Genomic DNA, 10,206 nt, shown 5'->3' with positions numbered 1-10,206 from the left:
TGATACTGCCAGCAGAAAGATCCAACCTAATGATGCAAACTATTAGTAATGATGAATTTGAACTCCGATGTTGTCTCAGTTCCGCAGACACTCTAATGCTTTGCAGAGTTTAATTAGCACCTAGCACTGGGCTTCTGCAGAATGGTAAATTTCCAATGCAATCTTTGATTTTCATATTATATTTTTGTACATGGCAAGATAATTCCATTTTAACTTTTGTTATGTCAGAACTGTAGAGAAGAATACACAGTGGAGAAATTTGCTGAGTTCCATTTTCAGGCTCAAAATGGTCCACTCTTCCATAGTGAATTCCAGAGGCAGGATGGCCATAATTGGATGCCTGGCCTCTCCTGTGTACTTCTGGTGAATGCATCAGCCTCAAGCAATCTGCTACTTTCCAATGGACTCATTTGCAATAGAGACGGCAACTCACTGTTGTGTTGTGAACCAAGCAGAGAGATTTTTATCCATTCTGGCTCCAATGTAGAGCAGCACAAAAAGGCAAAAGGTGCACGTTTATGTCAGCAGCATCCAGCGATGTCTTTCAAGATCCCTTCCTCACTTGTGTCTCAGTCAGTTCCTTTCACAATTTTTGGAGGTAAGCTTAAATTAAGCTGGCAGATAAAATGGGCTTAATGCTTGTTTAAGATGACTGCCAGGCACACTCAAATATATTGAGCTAACATGCATCACATGTTGCATTGCAAGACCATGCTTCTTCCAGTGGCTCCCAGCATCACAGCTGCCAGCCTTTGGCCAGATCAATTCACCTCACATGATACCAAGAAATGACTGGAGGTACCTGATACTGCAAAGACAACATCCTGGCAATTGTACTGAAAACTTGTGCTCCAGAATTTGCCATGCCCCGATCCAACATGTTCCAGTACAGTTACAACATTGACACCAACCCGGCAATGTGAATACATGCCAAGGTATGTCCTGTACTCAACATGTAGGACAAATCCAACCTGGTCAATTAATGCACCAGAAGCCTGCTCTTGATCATCAGTGAAATGATGGAAGATGTCATCAGCAGTATGATCAAGCATCCCTTGTTGAGCTATAACGTAATGGCATTGTAAGTCAATCCACAGTAGGTAGACTGCAATAGATCAAGAAGGCACTTCTTGAAGGGTACCACTTTCTCAAGGGTAACTAGGGATAGGCAATAAATGCTGGCCAGCCAGTGTTGCTCACATCCCACAGATGAATAAATTTAAAAAAAACACCTGATCACTGATGCTCAGTTTGGGCTCTGCCAAGCCCACTCAACTCACAATCTCATGTTATTCTTAGTTCTAAAATGGGCAATAAAGATAAATTCAGCTTCTAATGTTTCAACTGGTTGCAAGGAAGGCATGGAGAACCATGATTCATTGTCTGAGTGAATCATTGTCCTCACTCTCGTGTTGAGTTTAAAGTTGTTGTTATGTCTGTTGACATATAGATATCTGTGTTCCAGAATGCACATTTAGAGTCAGTGATCTCACCAAGGAAACAATTTTGACCCTCTTCTGGTGAAAATTTCTCAACTTCATTAGTCTTTCATCGTTTTCATTGAAACCTTCGGAGGTGAAGATTTCATCTTGGGCACATCTCTTGACATGGTTAATTTTTCTGCAGAGGAAGAATTCAGCAATGTTGCTATTCGTACTTCTGGGTCCTTTTGGGCCAACACTATGACAGCATTTAATGGTGTATTGTATCTTTCCTCCCAACTGTATCTTCTTTGGTGCTGCTTCTTTTACAGACCAGTGCTTAAGGAATCATACAGCCACCAAATGACCCACGATCCAATATATACCATTGCATTATTCTGTTTTCAGATGTCTGTTTGTCTCATCAGCTGTATTGATTTTCCAATGGGGAGACCTTCCTTACATTCTCAAAGGTATGCATCTGACAGGAATTCATTGGCTGCACTAACTACAATTGGTGTCATATTAATTTTTCTTTTAGGTCTCCATACTTGCTTCCTTCAGCTAGCCTATTGACCAAACAAAATACACAATTATGATACCAAGAAGTTCAGTTATGTGAGGAGACTAAAAAAGCTGGAATTATTCTTAGAGTGGAACGGTTAAGGGAATATTTAACGGTGATATTCCAAATCATGAAGGAGTTTGACAGTATTGACTAGAGGTAGACTGCTTCTGATTAGAGAAACCAAAGGATGTAAGTTTAAGATAAATGGCAACAGTAAAACCAAAGGGGGAATGAAGTCAACATCTGCTATGATCAGAGGAGGTGTTGAAAGTAGTATCTGAGTAAACTTTTTAATAGGAATGATATATTTTTGTATTTATAAAGGAAAAATATGTAGGAAAAGAGGAGGAGAGTGAAACTGGATAGATTTTTTGAAGAGTGATAATGGGAACTGCAGATGCTGGAGAATCCAAGATAATAAAACGTGAGGCTGGATGAACACAGCAGGCCCAGCAGCATCTCAGGAGCACTTTTGAAGAGCCAAGGATAGACAAATATTGATAGTAAACAAAAACCGAAAGAACTGTGGATGCTGTATATCAGGAACAAAAACAGAGATTGCGGGAAAAGTTCAGCAGGTCCTGCAGCACCTGTGAAGGAGAAAACAGAGTTAACATTTTGGGTCCGGTGACCCTTCCTCAGAACTGATGGTGGTTGGGAAAATGTCAGCTGATATACAAAAAATAGGGAGGTAGGTGGGGAAGGGAGTGAACAATAGGTTAGAGCCCAGAGAGAGAGAAAGATAGTTGGACAGACAAGAGTTGCTAATGATCAGGCTGGGAGGGTGAATCGTTGTTAATGGGGACTGTTAGTGACTAACAACACAGTGTGTGTAATGGCAGGCTATGTGGTAACTGTGGTGTTCTAGAGCCTGAGTCAAAAAGTTTAGTATACAATGCATAATTATAAAGGCTTATGTGATGCTATCCTTTATTATGAGAGGAATTGAACATCAAAATAAGGATGTTATGCTTCAGTTGCACAGGGCATTGGTGAGATTATATCTCGAATACAGTGTGTAGTTTTGTTCTGAGAAAACAAGGCGTAGAGCTGGATGAACACGGCAAGCCAAGCAGCATCAATCAGAGGACTGATCTCATTACTTAAGAAATAATGTAAATGTGTTGTTGGTGGTGGTTTAAAGGTGGTTTACTAAATTGATACCTGGTTGTCAAATGAGAATAGTTTGGATAGTCTGGGCATGTTATCGCCAGAGCTTAGAAGAATGAGAGGTGATTTAATTGAAGTGTTTTTGATCCTGAATGGTCTTGACAAGGTAAACATGGAACGGGCGTTTCTTTTTTTGGGTGAGTACAGAAATACTGGGAATTGTGTTAAAATAGGAGTCACCCCTTTAGGACAAAGATGAGGAGACCTTTTTTTTCACAAAGGGACATGTGACTTTGGAACTTTCTGCTCAAATGTTGATATAAGTATGGTTCTTGAATATTCTTAAGGCAGAGGTAAGTAGATTCTTGTTAGACAAAAGAATCAAAAGTTATCGGGGGAAGAGGGTAGGAGATGGAGATATGGAATTTATATTTCCACCAGATCAGCCTTGATCTTATTGAATGGCTGAGCAAGCTTGAGGCACCAAATGACCTACACCCACTCCTATTTTGTATGATCATATGCAGGTATCAATTCACTTGCAAGAGGAGATCTCCCATCAGTTTTACGTAACCTTAGAGCCTTAAGTTTTGATAAGACAGTAAAAGTACGGAAAATAATTAATAATTTTATATCTGACAGCAAGAGATTTTTGTAAGTGAAGGCCACCAAGGGATATACGCTAAGGCAGTTGATTGGAATTCAAGTACTGCAAAGTCGCAAGATGGACAAATATTTTCCATTTGTAAGGAGAATGTGACGATATTTTATTTCAAAGCATGTCTGGAGTTGACTATGAATGGAAGATAGAGGGCACTTTTGACTCACTTATTGAATTGCTAGCAAATCTAAAGTCTTCTCTATATAATTTCTCATGAGTGTGATATAATTTGAACAAGAATCACTATGCCAAGTAAACTATCACTTGAAAGTTGTGTTTATCTGCTAAGTCTCATTACTGGCGCTCAGCACAGACAGCTGAAATCACACATCTCACTGCAGAGGAGGCCGTCAACCCCTGAATATTAATTCAGTAGTGAATATAACAAGTATTAAATCAGCCATTTAGCCCTTTAAGCATGTTCTACCCTTCAATTAGATCTTGGCTAATCTTCAATCTCAACACCATTTCCCTGAATTATCCCCATATTTCTTGATATTGCTGATATGTCGAACACTATCGATCATTCAGAGACAGTAAGAACTGCCAATGCTGGAGTCAGAGATAACAATGTGTGGAGTTGGAAGAGCACAGTGGGCAGCATCAGAGGAGCAGGAGGGTCTAGGCCCAAAACATCAGCCTTCCTGCTCCTCTGATGCTGCTCGGCCTGCTGTGTTCATCCAGCTCTACACCGTGTTATCTCAGATTCTCCAGCATCTGCAGTTCCTACTATCTCAGGAAAGTTGATGTTTCGGGTCGGGCGGGACCCTTCTTCAGAAATCGATCACTGCCTTGAATGTACTGAATTCCAAAGATTTACCTAATCTCTGAGTGAAGAAATTCCTCCTCGCTTCAGACTTAAATGGCCTATCATTTATTCTGAGACTGTCTCACTTGCTTCTAGGCTGATCACCTCTCCACCTCCACCAGGGTAAACATCTTTCCTTTCTCTAACTTGTCAAGCACTGTAAGAATTCTGTGTGTTTCATTAGATCACCTCTTGTTTTTCCAAACTTTACAGAATAAGTCCAGTTTCCTTGAATCCTCCTGGAAGATAGCAGCAGATTCAATACTAACTGTCAACAGTGAATTTGATAGGTATTGGAAAGGAAAAGCTTGCAGTTCCTTCGGGGATAATTGGTTGGGATGGGGCAATGGGACTGATTGGATAACTCTTCCAAAGAGCTAGAGTAGGCATATAAAACTGCATTGCCTCTTTCTTACTGATATGCATGGGGATTTGTGATTTGAAAACCTCTACTGATCATTCCATTAATAACAATTCCATTTTGCACAGCACATTTCTCAAACCACTCATAGGAAGTTGACACATTGAGCAGGAGGTAAGGAGTGAATGGAGAGGCAATGCAAAGCATGGTTAATGAAGCCAGTTTTAAGGAAACTTTTAAAGATTTGGAAAGCAGTCATATCTGGAAGACTTTAGGACCAGAATTGAAAAGTGAAAAGATATGGTGAACATTGAGATCCTCAACTGATAGGCAGAATGATACTTGACGGACATTAAAGAGATTGTGCATCCAGTTTCTACTTTTATTTAAAGTCTAGTGTATTGAGGATATACATAGTGATATATTTATTATGTATTTCTTATCCATTACACTTTGTCTTCAGAGCAGAAAATAGCAAAGCCAGAATACTTGCAGACTTTAATTGCCCCTGGTAATCATACTTCAAAAAAAATCAAAAAGTAAGCCACATTTATTGCCTGCAACCTTAGCAAGGAACAGGTAGCAAAGTCTCAGGGTAAGGAGCAGACATTTCAGACAGAGATGAGAAGAGTTTTATTTACTTGAATGTTTTGTATCTTTGGAATTCTCAAACCTTAGAAACTGTGGATGGTCTTTTGTTGAGCACATACAAAGCTGAGATGGATTAATTTTTGAAATCTAAGAAAATCAAGGGATTTGAAATTCTGGTGTGACATTCAGAATTAGGATCAGTCATGGCCTTATTAAATGGCAGAGCAGGCTTAAAGGATTATGGTCTACACCTGCCCTTAATTGATATGTTCTTACATTCGAGAATCTGCACATGGGGCATAATTGGTTTTGTGTGATCTGGTGACAGAATTACTTGGGTATGTCCAAGTTGTGGGTGACTTTCCCAGCTTCAATGCATCTTTCATAACTGAAGAATCCCACGCGAGATCAGCAATAGACACCCTCATAGTTGGCAGCACACATTGTTCATCAATCCTTGGAACAACATATGTAGCCATGCTTCCTCCGGTCTTCTTCTGAGTATGCTAAATGTGGCGAGTTTAGATGGGTTCTCACAGCATCCTGTGCTTGCCTTCATGTAGCCTCGTTGGCTGCAGTGTTTTCCCAAGAGAAATGGCCCCAAACAGAGCTTGAAGGGTTTCTTTTAAGAGTGTTGGTATGTTGTTTGTACTGGTCACCTTAATGACATTAGCACTGAGACAGTCCCCTGCCAAAGATATTAAAATGTGAGGCTGGATGAACACAGCAGGCTCAGCAGCATCTCAGGAGCACAAAAGCTGATGTTTCGGGCCTAGACCCTTCATCAGAGAGGGGCATGGGGTGAGGGTTCTGGAATAAATAGGGAGAGAGGGGGAGGTGGACCAAAGATGGAGAGAAAAGAAGATAGGTGGAGAGGAGAGTAGAGGTGGGGAGTTAGGGAGGGGATAGGTCAGTCCAGGGAAGACGGACAGGTCAAGGAAGTGGGATGAGGTTAGTAGGTAGGAGATGGAGGTGCGGCTTGGGGTGGGAGGAAGGGATGGGTGAGAGGAAGAACAGGTTAGGGAGGCAGAGACAGGTTGGACTGGTTTTGGGATGCAGTGAGTGGAGGGGAAGAGCTGGGCTGGTTGTGTGGTGCAGTGGGGGGAGGGAACGAACTGGGCTGGTTTTGGGATGCGGTGGGGGAAGGGGAGATTTTGAAGCTGGTGAAGTCCACACTGATACAATTGGGCTGCAGGGTTCCCAAGCGGAATATGAGTTGCTGTTCCTGCAACCTTCGGGTGGCATCATTGTGGCACTGCAGGAGGCCCAGGATAGACGTCATCTAAAGAATGGGAGGGGGAGTGGAAATGGTTCGCGACTGGGAGGTGCAGTTGTTTATTGCGAACCGAGCGGAGGTGTTCTGCAAAGCGGTCCCCAAGTCTCCGCTTGGTTTCCCCAATGTAGAGGCAGCCACACCGGGTACAATGGATACAGTATACCACATTGGCAGATGTGCAGGTGAACGTCTGCTTAATATGGAAAGTTATCTTGGGGCCTGGGATAGGGGTGAGGGAGGAGGTGTGGGGGCAAGTATAGCATTTCCTGCGGTTGCAGGGGAAGGTGCCGGGTGTGGTGGGGTTGGAGGGCAGTGTGGAGCGAACAAGGGAGTCACGGAGAGAGTGGTCTCTCCGGAAAGCAGACAGGGGTGGGGATGGAAAAATGTCTTGGGTGGTGGGGTCGGATTGTAGATGGCGGAAATGTCAGAGGATGATGCGTTGTATCCGGAGGTTGGTGGGGTGGTGTGTGAGAACGAGGGGGATCCTCTTTGGGCGGTTGTGGCGGGGGCGGGGTGTTAGGGGTGTGTTGCGGGAAATGCGGGAGATGTGGTCAAGGGCGTTCTCGACCACTGTAGGGGGAAAGTTGCGGTCCTTGAAGGACTTGGACATCTGGGATGTGTGGGAGTGGAATGCCTCATCGTGGGAGCAGATGCGGCGGAGGCGGAAGAATTGGGGATAGGGGATGGAATTTTCGCAGGAGGGTGGGTGGGAGGAGGTGTATTCTAGGTAGCTGTGGGAGTTGGTGGGCTTGAAGTGGACATCAGTTACAAGCTGGTTGCCTGAGATGGAGACTGAAAGGTCCAGGAAGGTGAGAAATGTGCTGGAGATGGCCCAGGTGAACTGAAGGTTGGGGTGGAAGGTGTTGGTGAAGTGGATGAACTGTTCGAGCTCCTCTGGGGAGCAAGAGGCGGCGCCGATACAGTCATCAATGTAATGGAGGAAGAGGTGGGGTTTGGGGCCTGTGTAGGTGTGGAAGAGGGACTGTTCCACGTAACCTACAAAGAGGCAGGCATAGCCGGACACGGCCGGAGACCCCACCGATGACGTCACATCTGGTTCCACCGGGCACACCACTTCCGGGACCACTGCTGCAGTCACCGCCTCCACTTCCAGTTACAACACCTCACGCACCACCCTCACCACAGCTGCTGCCGCCCACCCCGCTCTTCCAACCGCTGACGGAACCCTGCCCATGGCCAACGCCGACAGAATCCCGCCCGTGGCCGACGCCAACGGAACCCCACCCACGTCCGACGCCGACAGAACTTCGCCCACAGCCGACGCTGACGGAACCCCGCGCACGGCCGACAAACTCATCACTCCGCCCACAACCTCCACAGCCAGCAACCCCAGAGAAGACAGCCACACAGCCCTGCCGCATCTTCACCATCCCCCCAGACCTCTCACTGACTGAGGACAAATGGTCAGTCCTAAGCAAGGGGCTCACCTTTGTACCCCTACAACCACACATCAATGAATACCAGTCACGGTTGGACATAGAACAGTTTTTCCGCCGCCTTCGCCTACACGCCTACTTCTTCAACTGGGAACCTAACCCTCCCTCCACTGACCCCTTCACCCGCCTCCAACACAAGTCCTCCTCCTGGACACCACCCCCACGCCTCCTACCTTCCCTCGACCTCTTCATCTCCAACTGCCGAGACATTAACCGCCTCAACATCTCCACCCCTCTCACCCACTCCAACCTCTCCCCCGCAGAACGGGCAGCCCTCCGCTCCAACCCAACCTCACCATCAAACCCGCAGACAAGGGTGGCACAGTGGTAGTATGGCGCACTGACCTCTACATCGCCGAGGCCAAACACCAAATCTCCGACACCACTTCCTACCGCCCCCAGAATCATGACCCCACACCCGAGCACCAAACCATCCTCTCCAACACCATTCATGACCTCATCACCTCAGGGGACCTCCCAACCACAGCCTCCAACCTCATTGTTCCCCAACCCCGCACGGCCTGTTTCTATCACCTTCCCAAAATCCACAAACCTGCCTGCCCTGGTCGACCCATTGTCTCAGCCTGTTCCTGCCCCACCGAACTCATCTCCACCTATCTGGACTCCATTTTCTCCCCTTTGATCCAGGAACTCCCCACCTACATCTGTGACACCACCCACGCCCTCCACCTCCTCCAGGACTTCCAATTCCCTGGTCCCTAACACCTCATTTTCACCATGGACGTCCAGTCCCTACAGGCCTGTATTCCGCACGCAGATGGCCTCAAGGCCCTCCGCTTCTTCCTGTCCCGCAGGCCCGACCAGTCCCCCTCCACCGACACCCTCATCTGCCTAGCTGAACTCGTCCTCACCCTCAACAACTTCTCTTTTGATTCCTCCCACTTCCTACAGGCAAAGGGGGTGGCCATGGGCACCCGCATGGGACCCAGCTATGCCTGCCTCTTTGTAGGTTACGTGGAACAGTCCCTCTTCCACACCAACACAGGCCCCAAACCCCACCTCTTCCTCTGTGACATTGATGACTGTATCGGCGCCACCTCTTGCTCCCCAGAGGAGCTCGAACAGTTCATCCACTTCACCAACACCTTCCACCCCAACCTTCAGTTCACCTGGGCCATCTCCAGCACATCCCTCACCTTCCTGGACCTTTCAGTCTCCATCTCAGGAAACCAGCTTGTAACTGATGTCCACTTCCAGCCCACCGACTCCCACAGCTACCTAGAATACACCTCCTCCCACCCACCCTCCTGCAAAAATTCCATCCCCTATTCCCAATTCTTCCACCTCCACCGCATCTGCTCCCACGATGAGGCATTCCATCCCGCACATCTCAGATGTCCAAGTTCTTCAAGGACCGCAACTTTCCCCCTACAGTGGTTGAGAACGCCCTTGACCGCGCCTCCCGCATTTCCCGCAACACATCCCTCACAACCCGCCCCCGCCACAACCGCCCTAAGAGGATCCCCCTCGTTCTCACACACCACCCCACCAACCTCCGGATACAACGCATCATCCTCTGACATTTCCGCCATCTACAATCCGACCCCACCATCCAAGACATTTTTCCATCCCCACCCCTGTCTGCTTTCCAGAGAGACCACTCTCTCCATGACTCCTTTGTTCGCTCCACACTACCCTCCAACCCCACCACACCCAGCACCTTCCCCTGCAACCGCAGGAAATGCTACACTTGCCCCCACACCTCCTCCCTCACCCCTATCCCAGGCCCCAAGATGACTTTCCATATTAAGCAGAGGTTCACCTGCACATCTGCCAATGTGGTATACTGCATCCACTGTACCCGGTGTGGCTTCCTCTACATTGGGGAAACCAAGCGGAGACTTGGGGACCGCTTTGCAGAACACCTCTGCTCGGTTCGCAATAAACAACTGCACCTCCCAGTCGCAAACCATTTCCACTCCCCCTCCCATT

Source organism: Stegostoma tigrinum, chromosome 7, assembly GCF_030684315.1.
Source record: "Stegostoma tigrinum isolate sSteTig4 chromosome 7, sSteTig4.hap1, whole genome shotgun sequence".
In the NCBI taxonomy this organism is placed as follows: Eukaryota; Metazoa; Chordata; class Chondrichthyes; order Orectolobiformes; family Stegostomatidae; genus Stegostoma; species Stegostoma tigrinum.
This window is presented reverse-complemented; position numbering follows the sequence as displayed.